General features: G+C 36.3%; 1 pseudogene; it reads left to right on the top strand.

Moving 5' to 3' along the window:
- Window positions 1-1,685: 1,685 nt before the first annotated feature.
- The window catches only part of LOC109270277 (peroxiredoxin-2-like), a 31,121-nt pseudogene continuing 12,847 nt past the window's right edge, over window positions 1,686-19,959 (top strand).

Genomic DNA, 19,959 nt, shown 5'->3' with positions numbered 1-19,959 from the left:
TATAAATGATAAATAATAAAAAATCATAGATCAGGGTGGCAGACAGGGAATAAACAGGTTTGTGTCTAGCACTTTGGAAGAAGAGGTTGACTAGAACAATTTAAGCTAAGAGATGCCACACCATTGCTTTTCTTGAAATCATGCTTCATAGGTAACAGATGGCACAAAATCAATAGCTGATTAGAGAATAACACTTGGCATTCTATCTTGTGGGTGGGAGGAAAAGGGTGTTTAAATTTTAAGGAAAAAACAGCTCATAAGCAAGATTGGCATACAAAGACTGAGAAGAATGCTAAAGGAAAGAATCACTTTCTTTCCATTTAATGTCCAGAAAAGAAGTGAGCAGAATTCTGTTTGTCACAGCTTAAGTCAAAATAATTTCCTATGGGCTTATTTCCTAGAGCTTATTGTTTAATTTCAAATTATTGGTACTAGGGCCACATTCCCTCTTTCCTTGGGTAAACTTACATGACCATTTCTTTATGTGATATTGTATATGGAAAAAAAAAATCAAGGACTGAGGAGACAAATGGTGCTCAAGCCCCATTAAGGGACCTTATTGTCATTTCACTAGCCATCTTGTTATACTAAATTATACGTCTTCAGGGGGAAAGTTCCATGAACTCTTGTCTGTCTTCCTCTTCTCATCTCAGGTTATTCATGCTGAGTTTATGTAGACCCGCTCTCTCAGGTGTGTTGTGTCCCTTCCTCTTCTACCTTTCATCATTGCCAGATAGCAAATATAGAAGAGAATGTTCAGAAATAGTGATAGATGGCCTGTGGACTTGCTTGTGTGTGTGTGTGTGTGTGTGTGTGTGTGTGGAGACAGAGACAGAGAGACAGAGATTGAGTTATGGACAAAGTTTGAAGTTAGTTGATACTAAGACTAAAATCCAGCAAAACCCAGGAGTTTATATAAGAACGTTGAGTTTTTGAAGGTGTATATGGCAAATTAGCACAGACTTTATAAAGGAAATATTCATTACCTCTGGAAAAATGCAAAATCAGATTTCCAGTCTAAGAAATGTGGCAGGCAGCCAGACATTTGTCTGTAAAAGTACAAATGAGATGTTCATCTTGAACCAAGATCAGGGAGAACAAATGGACAAGAAATACATGGGTATGTGTTTGTCATTACTGCCATTCCGTTTTCTTCAGAAAAGCTTTTATGACAAAACTTCTAATGCTGTTAATCTTACAGGCAGAGGACCAGAATGAGGGAAGTCATTACAAGTTACTAGAGCCAGATGGGGGTCCAGGGCCAGCCCCTCTGAAGATCTTTAGCTTTTGTTGGAGGGACCAAAAACAATGTTTATCATTTTGAAGTTGAAACTGTCCTGCTTGTAGGTCTTCTATTAATGGCCTCAGGTATGAGATCTGAACCCATCTGTAGTTAAGAAAGGTAATAGAAACTCCCTAAAAGTACCTGGAGCTACATCTTAGTGTGGGATAGGTTCTAAAGTTAAATTTAAAGTGAAATTCTCATATATCCAAATTTAGGCAAAAGTAGTTTTGGATTTTTATGTCAGTCAATTTAGATTATGTTGTCCTGCAGTAATAAGTGGCCCCCAAATTTCAACCATTTAAACACAAAGATTTATTTCTTTTTCATGTTAGATATTGGTTAGATTTACTTGCAGGTTGATTCTATGGGTCTCCTTCATTCTGGGATTCAGATTTCAGGAATGGCTAACTTCTGGTACATGTTATTTTTCACGGCAGAAGATGAAAGAGCCAAGGGGAAACCATTTGATGACTCTTTAAATTCAGTTATAAAAAATTTCACCCCTGCTTGTGTCCCACTGGCCACAGTAAGTCACATGGCCAAGGATGAAGATGATGACAGTGGGAACTATATTGCTTCCACTAGGAAAGATGTGGCAAGTCACATGCTCTGAGTGGGGGTGTGTGATGCTATTATTGGGAGTTGCAGAGAACAACAGAGAACAGAATGGAAATCTGTAGCACAAATGGGACCAACACAATCGAAGCACAATGTCCCTTTGGAAGGTGTCACTTTGGCGATATATGATGTCTTAGTATCGAGTGATGTAAGATGCCTTAGTTCCTCCATATGTATACCTGATGAAGCAGTTGTATTTGGGGAAGTGGAGCATGAGCCTTAACACAAGAACCACACCCACTTCTCTGGGAGAAGTGCTGGTTTTGGGGAGGCAATTGGGAACCAAGACTGACTAATTTATGGGAGATTCACATTTCTCACTTTATATTGATTCCAGGACTAATCTCCATTGATTGGAACGGCAGCAGAAAACTTCCACGCTATTGAATTTGTTTTCCTTTTCCTGTCTCCTCATTCTTGGTCCATGTTACTGCTTCTCTGTCTTACCATTTCTGAAGCCAGAAATGTGGGACTCATCTTTTCTACTTCCTTCTTCCTTATTCTTCATTTCCATCTATTTTCCTCTATAAATAAGCATTTTTATCCCTCTCCACTCCCACTAAATTAGTGCACAGTGCCGTCATCTTCCTGGACTAAGCAAAAGTCTACTTCATGGTCTCTCTGCTTCCACTCTTAACAATCAATTCTCCACACAGCATAGAGAGAGGTTTTCTTAGAGAGGTAAATGCTGTGATAACATCTCCTTGCTTAAAACCCTCAGTGATCCCCTATCACTCTTAGAGTGTGGTCTGAGCTCCTTAATGCCACCAACAAAGCCCTCCTGATCTGGCCCCTCCCAGCCTCATGTCAGACTTTTCTTTGCCATTGCTTTCTCTAGCTTGGTCACAGTGGCTTTTAGTCCATTTTTCAAGGTCTTCCTACTGCCTCTTTCTTCACAGTTTTCACACCCAGTGTTCCCTATGGCTTGATCAAGATTTTCCTTACCCTTTCCACCTACTGCCCCCACTTAGCTGATTTATATTAATTGAGAAAAACATAGGTTAAAAGTCAGTTCCTTAGAAAAAACTTCCTTCCTTGCCAGCTACGATGCCCTTGGATAATTCTTATGATTTTCTTCTCTAGGACTTATGCAAGAAATATGCATTTAAATGATTTTTGAAACCTACTGGATATATGAGTGTGGTTATTTTTTGCCATGATTTAAAATAAAATAAAAGGAGTCCCTCAAAATCTACCTTCAAACCTTTCCCCTCTTGGATATAAAGCTCTTGTACGGACTCCTCAAAGAATTTGTCCTGAATATTGCAGGTTCCTCAAAACAAATATTTACTGGATGCCCAGATATAAACTTGTATCATTATATTTATTTCAAAATAAACCTTTTAACAGACCAGTTTAAAAACAATTAAGACATGGTAGCACAAATAATTTCTAAACAGGCATTTTCTGTTCTGATAGTGCTTACGTGCTCGGGAACAGGGGAAAAATTAAAACGGATTTAACGTAGTAGCATTACAGCATCTCCTTGGCTTGTCACTGGGTTATAAAAAGGAATCTTCTGGGTACATTCTGAATTGTCTAAGGAATCAAGTGGAAAGAGACTCTTGACTGAGAGTCTCTAGGTATATGGCTCCATTGTGCTCCTTTTATAATTAGTAGTCACTTTTTTATAGGCTCCTTGTAAAGTATGAATTTATATCAATCAATAGTAATATATTTATGGGAATTTTGGATATGCCTACGTTTTGTTTCCCAAAGTAAGAACCCATTCCTCAGGTTTAATGCTAACAAAAACACTTTTAATAACACGCACTGGAAATACGGTGTGAACTGGTATGAATTAATGCTCATACCCTCTTTCTCCACATCCCCCTCATTTCTGTTTGTTTTTAATGAGAACTATCAAGAAATATTGTTCTTTGGGGCGCCTGGGTGGCGCAGTCGGTTAAGCGTCCGACTTCAGCCAGGTCACGATCTCGCGGTCCGTGAGTTCGAGCCCCGCGTCAGGCTCTGGGCTGATGGCTCGGAGCCTGGAGCCTGTTTCCGATTCTGTGTCTCCCTCTCTCTCTGCCCCTCCCCCGTTCATGCTCTGTATCTCTCTGTCCCAAAAATAAATTAAAAAAAAAAAAATATATTGTTCTTCACTGTTCTCGTGAATATGGGAAATGGGTTCAAAAGTTGTTCTTTCCCAACACAGAAGTAGCAATATTTCTTTTTTTTTAAATTTTTTTAATGTTTATTTATTTTTGAGAGAGAGGGAGAGACAGAGTGTGAGCAGGGGAGGGGCAGAGAGAGAGAGAGAGAGAGACCCAGAATCAGAAGCAGGCTCTGAGCTGTCAGCACAGAGCCCAACGCGGGGCTCGAACTCACGAACCACGAGATCGTGACCTGAGCCGAAGTCGGACGCTCAGCGGACTGAGCCACCCAGGCGCCCCACAATTAGCAATATTTCTGAACAAACTTTTTGACTTCTGAGAAATCACTGTGTACCAAGATATGACCATAAAACCAAGGTAAAGCATACCAGAAAATTACATCTTTAAGACCTGAAACTGCAAGTTCTGAAGTAGAGTTCACTGCAGGAAAGCCGACGAATTAGTCATTTTAGGCCATGCCCAGCAGACACTTGGTGAAGAGGTTTCATAGCCAAACTATATTGCCATTGTATTTGAAAATTATTATCCCCAATATTTACTTCTCATGGTAAAAGACTCACAGCATATGCTTTCTTCCCCCTTAAATAGAATATTCCGCTGATTTTCTTTCTAAGTACACAAGTCAAATGTTCTTGTAACAGAAAGTGACTAAAGCCTGCGAAATCTTTAATTGGTGCTTAAATTCAAGCAGCTGTCTTTCTGCAGCTAGGCTGGGCCTGGGAGAACCTGACTAATGTAATGTTCGGGCTTTGTTCAAAGCAGCCTCCCCCACTCTATCTCTGGAGCTGAGATTTGCATGTTTTCCCCAAGTTAGCTTCCTCTTTTAGAAACCAAAGTGTGTGTGAGAAGCTTCTAATATAAAATGCCCATCTTGTTTCCTAAGCTGAAGTCAGTCTTGGCTGAAATATTATTTCTTGAGTTTGTACCTGTAAGCTGATGGTGGACAGGGTTTAGCCCTTAAGCCCAACAGATTTTAGAAATTTGGACGCTTACTGCCGTGTCACCCTCACTTTCACTGTAGAACAATCATAAGAAAGTGCTTCCTAGCGCTTCCTTTTTTTTTTTCATTTTGACAGGCTTTCAAATTATTATGCAAACCATGCTTTTGTTGTCTTTGAGCTATAAACCACATTGATTTAGGAAAGGGTTTCATGCAATCATAGGAATGAAAGGGATTTATTCCATCATGCTGGCCTGAAGTGAGATTTCAAATTACTCTGCTGGACTAATAAAGTTTCTCCTGCTTTAAAGATGCTCAGGGAGCCAATTTTAACCCCTTAAACCACAGACAGGATCAGCAGTATCAGCTCCACCTGATAGCTTTTTAAAATGCAAATTACCTGACCTCTAGAATCTCCAGTGCTGGCTGCATTTGTGTTTTAACCAGTATTGTGAGTGATTCTTTTGTCTGCTTAAATTTGGGATGGATGGATCAGCTATACGTTGTGGATAGGTCAGAGTGTAGACTGTAGAGTTTAGATCATCTGAGTTCAAATCCTTTTTGGGGGTCTGAAGTTTTCCTATATGCACTAACATTGTATACATTGCCAAAATGTTCTGCTCTGATGGATCTTTTCTTTTTATTGAATCTTGGTAACCAAAAGGGCCAATTATCTCCTTTGGAAAGTATTTCTTAATAAGCTGCTGCAATCCAAAGCCAAGCAAAATGAAAAGTGGCAATGAAATATAATGTATTCTAAAGTAACAGTTATTAATAAATTCTTTGCTGAGATACATGTATCTACTCTACTCTTTTAGAAAAAAAAATCGTTTGAAAACAGGATCTATTATTTGTTAATGGCATATAACTATCAACATAATTCACAACTAGTTGGGACAAAGCAGTTAAACCACTGCAATTGATAATCACAAATTTTAGAGAGTGATTATATCTATATAATATAAAATTTGTGATCACACACACACACATATATACATATATATATATATATATATATATATATATATATATATATATATTCATGCTGCAAGAGTATTTGTAAACTTATGGCAAGCAATGTGGTTTTGGGGAAGAAAAAATTTGACATAATTTTGGTTAACTTGGTATACTGGTATTTGCATATGAACATTTTTTTATTTCTTTAAGTTTCAAGTGGAAAAATAAAAATAAACATATCATCTATATCTTTGCCCAAGCCACAAAGAAGAAAAACAAAAAACAAAGAAACCCAAACACAACAACATGTTAGTAGATCAAAGTAAAGAAATGAGTTGTGCAATATTCCCCCATAAAAGGTGTCTGTGTGGGGGGGGGAGGGGGGCGGGATCCCTTAAATGAAATAAATGAAGTAAGCTTTAAATAAAGTTAGCCTGCTATGACTTGTTCCATTTTTTCACAAGTCACAACACTTAAACAATTAGGAAATTTTTGAATCAGAACCACATAAATTCTGACTGTAGGTCAGGTAATACTCAGAATATAGATCCCATGTAAACAGTGAGGGCATTTCTCTTCTCACTGATGTTGCTCTAGCACCTAGGACAGCGTCTGGCACAGAATGGAATTACAACAAATATTTGTTGAAAAATGAATGAAAAATCTATCCCTGTTTTCTTTTTAAAAATAGAAAATCGTCATTTGCCACATTTCAGATTTCCTGCATCATTCCCAATCTCTGTAATTCTAGTTCTTAATATTTATAATATTTCAAGGGCATGCACACAAAAGCATACAGTATGAACATCAGTGGGCTTACCGTCAAGATGATAAAATAAAACATTACAGATATTTTTGAAATTGAACTAACGGCTGTGTTGAATGTTTTTTTAATCTAATTCATCTTTTAAAAATAGTTTTACCAAATAATATGAACACATAAACATATATAAGTTATTTTGTTTGATTTGAATGTTTTATAATTTTATATAATTTGTATCAAATTATACAGGCCTCAGGCAACTTCCTTTTATTTTCTCTCTTTAAACATTGTATTTGTGAGATTTATCTGTGTTTATAAGATGGCTCTACTTTATTTTTTATTTTTTTATTTTTTTTTAATTTTTTTTTTTAACATTTATTTATTTTTGAGACAGAGAGAGACAGAGCATGAATGGGGGAGGGTCAGAGAGAGGGAGACACAGAATCTGAAACAGGCTCCAGGCTCTGAGCTTTCAGCACAGAGCCTGACGCGGGGCTCGAACCCACGGACCGTGAGATCATGACCTGAGCCGAAGTCGGCCGCCCAACCGACTGAGCCACCCAGGTGCCCCTAAGATGGCTCTACTTTATTAATTTTTACAACTATGTGCTATCCCATTGTATGGGTACTCCAAATATGCTTCTCCTTTGATAGATTGGACTTCAGTTTTCTGCTATTATAAACAATGCTGAAAAAACATTCTTGTCTCTGTATTCCAATGATAAGTGTGTGAGGGTTTCACAGGCATTTTTAAATTTATATTATTGCTAAATTACTCTCCAAATAAATGGCACCAATCCATACCTCCTCTATGAGGGCTACGTAAATGTCTCTACTCTCTTAAAAACTTGTATAATCTTCAGGTGGCTTAAAATTTACTAAACCCTTTTAAAATTTTTATTTCGCATTTTCAGAAAAACTGAGTAACCCTTAATTTACTTATTGAACCTTGTGGATTTCCCATCTTTATTGTCTGTCCATATTATATGCTCAGTTCTCTATTTTATCTTCATTTTCTAATTAATTTGAAAGTTTTAAAAACATTTTTTGGTAATAATGCATTATCAGATGAATCATTGCATATGCTTTCCCCTGTACTGTTGTCATTTCCATTTCTTACAGTGTCTTGGATGTGCAGAGACTTATCATTGTTAATGTAATCCAATTTATTAGTCTTTTACTTTATTCCTTCTGCTTTTTGCTTCCTGTTTACTCAAAAGCTTGAAAAATGTTTTGTCTTTTATCAGAAACATTTCAGGGGCGCCTGGGTGTCTCAGTTGGTTAAGTGTCCAACTCTTGATCTCAGCTCAGGTCTTCATCTTAGGGACATGAGTTAAGCTCCATGTTGGGCTCCATGCTGGGCATGAAGTCCACTTTAAAAGACAAAAAGCAAACAAACAAACAAAAAACTGAGGCACCTGGATGGCTCAGTCAGTTAAGCATCTGACTTTGGCTTAGATCATGATCTCATGGTTTGGGAGTTCGAGCCCTGCATTGAGCTATCTGCTGTCAGCACAGAGCCCACTTTGGATCCTCTGTCCCCCAATCTCTTCGTCTCCGTCCCTTACTTATACTCTCCTTCTCAAAAATAAACAAACATTTTTAAAAATTAAAAAAAAAACAAAAAGAAACATTTCAGTGTTTTACTTTATACAATTAAATATTTATTCTATTTTAAAGCTATATTCCTATACAGTATGTAGGAATATAATTACTATTTTTTCCTTACAGATGAATTATTGTGTCAAGATCATAACACATCCTTGGCTCACTACTTACTAATGACACTTCTACCATTTATAATTTGTGAAAATATGAATACATGTTTCTAGACTATTCTGTTGGTTTTCATTTAGCCATATCCCTACAACAATGGCACATTGGCTTAATGTCTCTAATTAGGTCTTGATAAGTAGTAGGGCAAGACCCCCAACTCTTGTTTATTTTCCTTCTCAGATTTGTCTTGACTATTCTTGGCTTTTTACTCTCTGACATCAATTTAGAATTAGCTTATTAGGTTTTGTGGAAAGCCTTGTAATTTCAATTATAATTTCATTAAATTTATAGACTGATATTGGAAACATTATTTGCTTTATGATACTGAGAATCCTTCTCCATTTGCAATATCTCTCCACTTACTTGGTATTCTTAAATGTCAGTCAATAAAATATTTTCAGTTTTCTCAAATAGATCTTAAACGTCTTTGCTGGGTATTCTTATATATTTTATGTTGACTTTTTACTAATGTACATATCTTTTTAAGTAATTGAAAAGTTTTGTGTTTCTTTGTGGTATATAAAAATTACTTTTATATGCAAATTTTATATTCAGATTACTGGCAGGAATGGTTTTGTTCTTCCATTTTTTATTTTTTGTTAATTCTCCTAGACTTTCTTTTTTCATTCTAGATTTTCTATGCAATCTTGTAATCTAAATGCAATTTTGTATGCAATCATATAATCTTTAAATAAGTTTCCTCCCAATCCTTAATACCATCATCATCAGCACATTTATCATGCTTCTCCTTCTTCTCATTTTAGTATGATGGGTAAAATCTCTAATATAACTTTGACATGAAATGGCTGTGATAGATTGATATAAAATGATCCCCAATGAACAAATTCTTCTCTGTACTCACACCTTTGTGTAATCTCCCACACTGAATCTGGCCTAGTATTTAGCTTAATTTAGATTTTTTTTTTAATGTTTATACTTTTTGACAGAGACAGAGAGAGAGAGAGAGAGGGAGAGAGAGAGAGAAAGAGAGAGAGAGAGACAGAGCGTGCATGAGTGTGGGAAGGGCAGAGAGAGAGAGGGAGACACAAAATCCAGAGCAGGCTCCAGGCTCTGAGCTGTCAGCACCGAGCCTGAGGTGGCCCGAACTTACAAGCTGTGAGATCATGACCTGAGCCAAAGTCGGACTGAGCCACTTAGGCATCCCAGCTTAATTTAAGCTATAGAATATCGTAGATACAGTGGCATCTGAATTCAAAAGCCTACACTTGAAAGCTTGCAGTTTCTGCTTTTGTCCCCTGAGATTTCTGAGATGTGATGTAAAGGAGCCTGAGCAATTCCACTGAAGAGGTCACATGGAGAGAAGGACACTAGGGAGTGAAAGCCTATCCAGGGAGAAAGTGCCTACAAGTAGCGAGAGAGGACCCTGCTATCCCAGGGTAGGAACTGGGCATGTGAGTGAGACCATTTTGAGTTCCTCCTGCCAGACTAAAGCCATATTAGCAAGCCCAGCTAGGACTTAGGTGGAGGAGACAAATGATCCCACCTGAGCTCTGCCCAGTCAATTCACAGAACCCTGAAGATGAGTAAATCATTGTTTTCATAAAGCACAAAGTTGCGGGGCCATTTGTTCACAGCAACAGGTAACTGTTACGGTGGTAATGGTGAGATTCTTCTCTTCTGGTGACTTTAAAGAAAATATTTCTCCTGTTTTACTTCTAAGCATAATGTTTTCTGTAGTTTTCTGGCAGGTACCCTCCAACAGGTTAAATAAGGTTCCGTTTCATCATAGTTTTCAAAAAGTTAATTTTTTCCAAATCTCTTTCTCATTTCTGTTGCAATTATGTTTTTTCCTTTCATCTATTAGCATAATTAGTTACATTTTCATATATTAAATAATCTTTGCATGTGTATGGTAAATCAAATTTTATGATATTTTTATGTACCTTGCTTCATTTTCTTTGACAATATTTTATTTAGGATTATATTATCTATGCTCATAAATAAAATTCTTGCATTGTTTTTTCCCTCAGTTGTTTGTATCTAGACTTGTATTAAGGTTTTATTGTCCCCATACAGTGATTGTTAATATGGGCATCCTTTGTTATCAATGTCTAATATGTACCTGGATATATGTTAACCTGAACATTCTTGCATATTCTATTTCAATTTTTAAATGGTACACAAAATGCATTCTCAGGCCACCCAGAGCCCTTAGTCAAGTTACTCCACATACCACTAAAACCTTGATATAAGGCTTTTTGTATAATAGAAAACATCTAAAACCATTTATTCCATTATTTTAACTGTTAAACAATGATTCAATATCAGATGGAAATGACATTTGTAATGTATACATTCTAATAATGCATACATACATTGTATGTTCTATAATATAAATAATCAACGAAATAGTAGGTTATAGATAACTAATTCCAACCAGATCCAGGTTGATACTATGCTAAGTTGCTCAGTATAAGCAAACCATAGTACCCAGGGAATATATGGGGATATGTAGCAATTGTGCAGAGCCATTTAATGTAATAGGAGATCAAAATACTATCCTCGGGAGACAATCCAGTATAAAATGAAGCCACATTGCCTTCTATGGCCTTGCATAGTGTATAAATTCAATACTTTTTCTGGTATACAAATATGGATTTTTTTATAGGGAGTTTCAATTCAGGTAGTAAATTTGGGCAAAAATTTGCAATTTATCGTTTTGAATATTCATATCAGGAAAAATTGTGTAGTGGGGTATACTTGTAAAGCTCTGGCTTGTTTAATAACTTTAAACACGCAGCATTTTCACATTTGAATATTTTGAATTTATTCTAATTTCTATTATTTTTTAAATTTATGAGCTGCTTAAAAAGCTATTCATACTTTTCAAATGTGTGTGTGTTTTTTAATGTGTTTCCTAAGTTATTTAAAAATAATGTATACCTAAATGAAGTTCTTCATCATTAAGAATTTAATCTATATGATACTTATTTTTGGTATTTGTTTGAAAATCATTTTATTGTTTGGTGCATGATAAGTTTTTTTGTACATGTATCATGTGAGTTTACAAAAATTGTGGAGTCTTTAATTCTTGGCATGGATAGTTCTCTATATGTGTCATCAGACCAAATTTGTTAATAGATATGTTCAAATCTTTTATATTCTTATTGACTGTTTATCCACTGAATATTCCAATTCCTGGAGGAGGTATTTAGATATTTCTGTCTATGATAGCAGAATTTCTAATTTTTCTAGATAATTATCTCAACTGTATTCTGAGATTTCTTCTTAGGTATATGCTGATTTTAAATGGTCATATTTACCAGTTAAGTATTATTTTTATTACTACATAGAGACCATTTTTTATCTCCTAATTGTGCTTTCTATCTTAAAGCATATTGTGCTTGTCATCAATGAGGTCATGCCAGCTCTCTTCAGGCTAACATGTTCACGGTATTTTAACATCTTTTTAAAATTTTGTATCTTACTCTTTTTGCCAACCATTCATTTTTATTGGTCACAATTAGGCTCTAAATAATCTCCCTTGGATAAGTCCTCCTCTCTTCAGGAGTTTTAATTTTCAGCAAAGCTAATATAGAACCTGTAAGACCCTCTTTTTCTACTCAAATGATTCTTTCAACATACTACTAAATCTTACTCCTGAGAGAGTTTCTTATTCCCCACTTGGTGGCCCTAATCTTAATTTTGCCCCTAACTCCAGGACTAACCCTGTGATCTAACCTCTAACCCCATAGCAAAACCTCACTGGGGCAATCATTGCCAATATATATACATATGCATACACATATATACATATATATACATAAATATATATATAGGAGGACATATATGGATATGTATATATATACATATATACATATATATACATATATATATGTCTCCTAGATGTATGTATGTATGTACATGCGTATATGTGTGTGTATGTACATACACACACATATAGGTGTTCTTCAGTAATCATTACTTCTTAAGACACTGGGTTTTTTAGGTGAACATGAAACAATTCCATTCTTTGTAGGTCTGTATGTCCTTTTAACACTGTATTCCCCTCTTACAAAACTCTACAAAGTCTACACATCCATTTTAATTGTTTTTTTCTTAAAATTTAACATTCACATTACTTGGGACCTGCACAATAATATATATTTGCATCTGGGTTATAAGTGTAATTAATGATTTTTGGTCCAATTGGTTACTCATATGACTCACTAGCACCTCCCACACTGTTTTTCTTCCTTGAATATCATAGCCACTGTTTTCCATAGTAAATTGATTTACATATTTATCTAGATGTTTTTCTCCTCCCTCATCACATTTAGTTTCAGTTCCTCTTGATTAGTTTATCTAGCCTCTGGGCAAACACATTCTCCAAGGAAAAAACAGAGCTTGATAAAGCTTGGAAAATAAGATGAAAATAAGGAAGGCATTCTAGGTAAAATGGATGGTGCAGAGGTAGAAACATAAATATGTGACTAGAGGACATTATGTGAATAATTGCAGTATTTATGAAAGAACACTAGGAGCTTAGGTAGAAATGGTAGGTATAGGCCACCAAAATAGCCTTGAATTTCAATTTAGAAAGTTTAGATTTATCCTGTAGATTTAAAAGTTTTATCTGAAGTTAAGCAGTGTTGCTCAATGACATCTAAATAAATTGCTGTGCAAATGGCATGTAAAAGACATAAGGGATAAAAACCAGAGACACAGGTTTGCATAAAAATCCGGACTGCTATTCTAGAGAAAATGAATAATAAGTGAGGAATTGAGAGGTACCAGAGTGGCTTAGTGGGTTAAGCGTTCGGCTCAGGTCATGATCTTATGGTTTGTGAATTCATGCACCCGCCCCCCCCAAAACCCCACACCAGGCTCTGCACTGACAGCGCAGAGGCTGCTTTGGATTCTCTATCTTCCTCTCTATTTTCTGCCCCCCCCCCCCACCCACTGGGCTCTCTCTTTCTCAAAAATAAATAATACACATTTTTTAAAAAGTGAAAAATCAAAGGGATAATGAGGAAAATGGACAAGACTAAAGTGAAACAGATAAGAAGGAAGAGACTTTGGTAAGATTTTTAAGCTTTTCAACTTTGAGGGAAAATAGTATCACAGAGACACATAGGAGGTTACATAGGAAAAGTAATCAGAGGTTAAAGGATGAACTTATATGTGTTACACATGGTGAATTAGAGGCATATTCAAGTAGACTTGGATGAGAAATCTATTAAACAAAGATGCTTTGTACCAGATAGAGTTTGAGAGACAAACTCAGGGTTTTCTGTATTAGGAAGCACAGATGTGTGATAGTCTAAGAAGGATGCCAAATCACTTTCAGTTGCAAGTGATGGAAACCTAACACAAATTAGTTTAAGCAATAAAGAAGATTTACCGGAAGGGGACTGGAATGGTTCGCAATATGAAGGAACAACTTAAGGACTTGAGCACTTCTGGCGGTTTAAGGAATAAAAACCGGGGCTTGGCCACAATCAAAACTTTTCCCTTCTCCCTCTCTACCAACCCGGGTCTCTCTTTGACTATCTCTCTTTGATGGTTTCTTTCTATAATAGACAAGTGTTTTCCTTGTTGTAAAAATTAGGGATTATGGGATAGTTTTGGAAGCATATTATTAGAGACTTTTTCTAAAGAGGAACTTCTAGCCTTGGGTCCATAAAATCTGGCAAAGGGCTGATTGATTTAGTTTGGGCCATGAACCTATTTCTGGGCTACTTACTGTGGTCAGGAGCAAAGGACACTATGACCAACATTTATCTTTGTGAACAGGAAGGTGGAATATATCATTATGGAAAGCAATGGGGGTGGGGGGACATGATGTCTACTGGAAAAAAAAACTACAGATGGCTCAACTTGCACTATTTTATGATACGATAATGATTGAAACATATATTTACCTCTTTATCACTGTGCAGGATGTTAATACCAATGCATGCTACACTAGGTAACTAGCAGCAACATCAATAATAATTAAAAGAAAACAAAATGAAAAGCTGATGGACTGACACAGAAGTAAAAAAGAATGTAAATGAAATGGCTATGTACTGTGTCTTAGAGCACATCTATATGCCGCTTAACCAAGTAAGGATATCATCAAAGGCATTGTCTTTTCTTTGAAATAATTAGGATCAAACATAGGGAGACATCAAAGAAGAGGTTTCAGGATGAGCAAAAGAAAGTCTGCCTTAGGAAGAAAATTGCTTGTTATATAGCATTAGAGTAGGATGAAGTCAAAAGCATGAAAACAATAATCCATCAACCTATGATAGCTTGGCTCTGAACAAGTCAGAAAGCCAATGATCTAAGTTAGACTCATATGTAACGAAAGCCATGAAGCAATTGATGTCTATGAAAAGCAGAAATCATGGAGAAGATTAAAGGCAGTTAGAAGCAGAATAGAAAAAAAAAAAAAAAAAAGAAACACATTGGAGAGAGAAACAGAAATGGAACTATTGAGTCACCATTATGTCAGAGCATGAGATATTTGAGTTAATTGAGGTGCTGCTGAAGTTGTTTTTATACATTGAACAGCATCTCCGTTCTCCATAAGGTCTGACTATATGGCAGCTGGGATTGCTTCCTTTAGTTCTTACTTTTTCCCATGTGTCCTTAGAATAGACCTTAGTAAGTGGTATCATTATATTTTACTTGTCATTGTTTTTCAAACAATCTAGGGTTTGGGGAGCCTAAGAAACAAAAGTAAATTCTCCACCTGAGTTCTGAACAACTGAGGTATATGGATGAAAGAGTACAGCAGCATTATTGATAAGACTGATATTGTGGATGGTGGCTTAGAACTGAAGGAAGGTGGAATATCTAATACAGAACCAGAGAATTAGATAGACTTAGCCACAGGCAACCCTGGCTTTAGGGCCAGGCATTCATGCTTAGGGTGTGAACATAGAGAAGCAAAGCAAGTATGTGTATCCTGCAAACACTGTGGTTCCAAAGAGAAAGAGAAGGTGAAGTGAGTGAACTGCAAAATAAACAATAATTTTAAGTCATCATTTACACCTTGGGAGAAGTGAGTCATGGAACAGAGAAAGGCTAGAAATGTTACCCTATTGGAGTCTCCTCCATGAGAATGGGAACACCAGAAGAATGAAAAAGTATCCTCCCCACCCTCTCCCAAATAAAACACATTTATTTACTCTGTTTTAGTCTTATAATTTTTTTATAAGTCCTGACTCTGTCTTGTATTTTTGACATGAGCAATTGTCAGAATATATCATATTATTTTGTAGATATAAAGACTGAAAGACTAAGTCTAACAAAGTATTAATTTCTTTTTCATATTTTCAAAATAGGCATAATTCACTAAGTAATGAGGAGAAAAGTAGATCGTTGCTTGGAAAGAAAACAAAAAGATGGTGGTGGTACTAGCAGAATAGAAGAACTGCTTTTGCTATGTGGGCTTTGGAAAGTTTAAGAAAAGAGTGTCAAAACGTAATGGTCTTGGGAAGGTCTATTATGAAGGAGAGGGCAAGCCCATAGGCAAGCAGGCCAGAGTGTCTTCCTGAGTTCCACTGTGCTCATGCATGGAGTTTTCAGAGGATGAACTGAACCTAGATAGATCATAGGTAGTAAAGTACAGATGGGTAAGTTGGAGAGATATCCCCAGTTCTGAATTTTCCTCCTTTGGAAAATTCACCTAAATATGATAAGTTTGGGGCCAACTTTTCCTTACCAAAAGCTGCCCAAAGATCCCTTTCCTCTAAGGCCAAGACTCAACCAAGAGATGGGTGCTAACAGACTTTTGAGTGGGTAACAATTTGTACACAAACTTCAGGTGGTGTGGAAATTTATGAGAGAACCATCGAGAGGTAATGTTTCAGTAAAGTCTGGTATTCACGCAATGCCAAGTGGCTAACAACTATAAGTTGCTTCTTTGATTGTGATATTTCTAGATTCACTGAAGCTTGGTGCTTCTTCCACCTAACCAATGCTGTTTTTTAATAATTTTTGAAAATGTGATTAGATGGTGAGATCACATCTGAAGGAAGCCTAGCTTCAATGGAATAACCTCAGTGATGTAGTGTTTCCATCTCAGATGTTTTTGGCAATTGTTAATAGGCAAGTCTTGGCACAGGTGGTTAATACTGACCATAATGGCTTAAGTTTCAATTCCCTTCCAGTGAATTCAAATCAAATGTCAAATTCATGGAGAAGAAATTGAAAAAATCCCAAAGGGTGGAAAAGATGAATTAAGATCTAGGGGCACCTGGGTAGCTCAGTCAGTTAAGCATTGAACTCTGGCTCAGATCATGATCTTGCAGTTCATGAGTCCAAGCCCCGTGTCAGGCTCTGTGCTGACAGCTCAGAGCCTGAAGCCTGCTTCAGATTCTGTGTCTCCCTCTCTCTCTGCCCCTCCCCCTCTCTCTCAAAAATAAATAAATATTAAAAAGGTTTTAAATCTAAATTAATGTTCTGCAGGATTTGAGGGTGTTGAGTTGTATGAAACAAAGATTGTATTTTTTAAAATTTTTTTTCAGTGACAATAAAATTGTTAAGTAATTGTTGTATCCTAACAGAATAATTGGGTACAGTTTGCTTCCCAGAAATTATCTGGTACTTATTAAAGACGAAGTTGTCACCACCCTAGAAAAGAAATACTGCTAGAAAACATTAAATTTTTAAGAGTTAGAAGAAAATGTTTGTCACTTCTTAAAACAAGACAAAGTGATTTTTACTTGTATTTTCCTTTGCTGATCAATTTAGGACTCTAGTTCTTTGGTGTGACTCATGGTCTTTGTTTTAGAAATGTACTGTTTAGATATTGTTGGGATCTTGGGAATTTTCTTGGAGGAGCTATTCCTAACAACTACATCGAGATCAAAAATCATTATATACTTTCTTCAACAACTTTCATTTTGATGACGTTAAATATTTCTTAAAAGACTTCTTTGCCTCCAATAGGACCCAATAACGTTTTCCAGAAGGGGCTCTCTCAAGAATTTCAAGAGGGTCTAGGGAAGTATCTGTTATGCATCGGTTCTAGTTTATATGAAAGAATATTAGATATTAGTCTCCTATGTAAAAACTAATCATGGAATATTTACGTTTATCTTGCTATCTTGAGAATTTAAAATTCCTAGTTTCTAAAATATCAGTCTTCAGGTATACAAAGTTGAACTGACATAAATGAGGATACCTGGCTGATTAATAATGCATAACACTGGCCTCTTGATGTATGTAAAGCATTCTCCCTGATGAAACTTCTCGTTAATGTCAGTTGAGAAGGTATTTAGCACTCAGACCTCTATTCTTTAAAGTTGAGAGGGTCTTTATTTGGGTGAAAAAAATCAAAGAATATCTTTGCCGCATTGTTGTGCTATCTTGGCTGCCAGGTGAGGTAATTTTGCTAAGAGGATGCTGATTCAGAGTCTTGCTTTCTTTCCTCACTCTTCCAAGAGTAGTGATTTTTCATAAGCCCAAATAGAAGACTGAGATAGGTGGGTGGGTTATCAACCTCTACTTGTTGTACTTTCATTCGTTCATCAAGCAGTTGTGAATGTTTTGTTTTGTTTTGTTTTAAGATAGAGCAAGATCAAAATACCACAGCCTTATTACTAATAAGTTGAAATAGAAAATGTGCTTCAGATATGTATCTACAATCAGACTTCCTCATATTTTTCCTTCAAAATAAAATCCATACACTCAGAAATGCAGACATCTCAGAGGCAGATGCCTCATTGACAGAGGCAGAGCCTGCTTTCAGAAAGCAGAGAAACTGTGCATCTTGAGGTGAAGCTGCTAGAAAGAAATATTGGGGCAGGGATTGACAGGCTCGGTTTCTTCCCCCTAATTAACCAATTAGATGTGTCACTATCCTCCTTGGGAAGGCGCGGGCTCCATGTGCTTCCATGTTTTTTTCTCTACTAGTGCACATTTTCCTTCATTTGTCTGAAAAGTATGAGATAGAGACTTGACTTCACCTCCTCATCTCTGCCCTCTTCCAAGTATGTGTTCCAAGTCGACAATTCATTAGGTGTTGTGAGAGATGAAGGTAGGAAACTCAGATTCTCTGCCCCTAAAGCAATCTGGTATAGAAGGGAACTTGATGCCCAAAGTGCAAAGTGTGAAAGAGACATATGTTATTACTTCTGGCATAAGAGGGACATCAAGGTAGGGAGAGCTTTTAAGCTGGACTTTGAAAGATAAGTAGGATTTAGTCAGGAAGACATGAACAGAAAGGCATTAAAAAATAGGAACAAACACAAAGTAGTAAAAAATCAGACAATAGTTGAATTAAAAAAAAAAAAAAAAAGATGGATGAGGGGTGCCCGGATGGCTCAGTTGGTTAAGCATCCTACTGCAGCTCAGGTCATGATATCATGGTGCATGAGTTCAAACCCCGCATCAGGCTCTTTTCTGTCAGCACAGAGCCCACTTTGGATCCACTGTTCACCTATCTCTCTGTCCCTCCCTCACTCTTTCTATCTCTCAAAAATAAATAAACATTAAAAAATAGTTGAGAAGATGGATGCAAAGCACTTTGAAAGAAAAATAAGTTATGCAACAGAAATGGGGAGAATAAGATTATATATATGTATACATATATATATATATATATATATATACACACACCTATATATATATATAGATAGATATATGTATCTGCACACACAATAAGAGTGAGTTTTAGAATGTTGGTATGCTGGATTTCATACTGCTGGATTCAACTATTTAAGAACTACTCACAAAATTTCATGGCAATTCTAAACGGCGTTATTTCTACCTCATAGGTTTGTTCTGAATTTCACAAGTGTGTATGCATGTAACACTACTTAAAATAAATATTGATTGTGTGGCCTATGAACTTAGGGTTCAGATCATTTAGCTAAAGACCAAACCCACAAATCACTTCCAGAATAATGGTTGATGTGAAAATAGTTTAAATTAGTCTACTATCCTGAAACCAGAAAGTTAAGATTTTGTGCCCTCAAAAGGCTCTAAGAATACTGAGTCCCTCTGCAAAATTTTAAATTGTGGCAGATGAGAATGAGAAAAATAGAACACCATATTGAACTTTCTTCAGTTCTCAAACACACACTTTTGTTTCAATCTCAAACCCTAGCTTTCTGCCTGGAGTGCTTTTACTTTAACTGTTTCATGACCACCTCCTACTCCTCATTCATGTCAAAACTCAAGCAATACTTACTTAGAAAATCCCTCCTTGAATACTCTGAAGTTGTTTCCCTCCTATCTTAGACACCGTGTTACAGCATCATGTTTTATTGTCAATCAGAGCACTTGGGAAATTACCATCTTTCATCGTCAACTAATATTTTTTTTTTCTGTCTTCTTCCTCTATGCAGAAATTCTTTGGGGTTAGGTAATGTTTCATTTCCCTGTATACTACTTTATTCCTGGCACACAGAAGAATGCCTATGAATCAACATATTATCAATAAATATTTGTTGGATGAATGAATAAATGATTGAATGTATGAATGGGCCATCTACTTGCAGAACTGACAGGTGTAAATCCTACACCTTGACTAATTTGGGAGCAG

Source organism: Panthera pardus, unplaced genomic scaffold (genome assembly GCF_024362965.1).
Source record: "Panthera pardus isolate Hobbes unplaced genomic scaffold, ASM2436296v1 HiC_scaffold_6, whole genome shotgun sequence".
Lineage (NCBI taxonomy): Eukaryota > Metazoa > Chordata > Mammalia > Carnivora > Felidae > Panthera > Panthera pardus.
The sequence above is the reverse complement of the archived record's forward strand: the minus strand, read 5'-3'. Positions and strand labels throughout refer to the sequence as shown.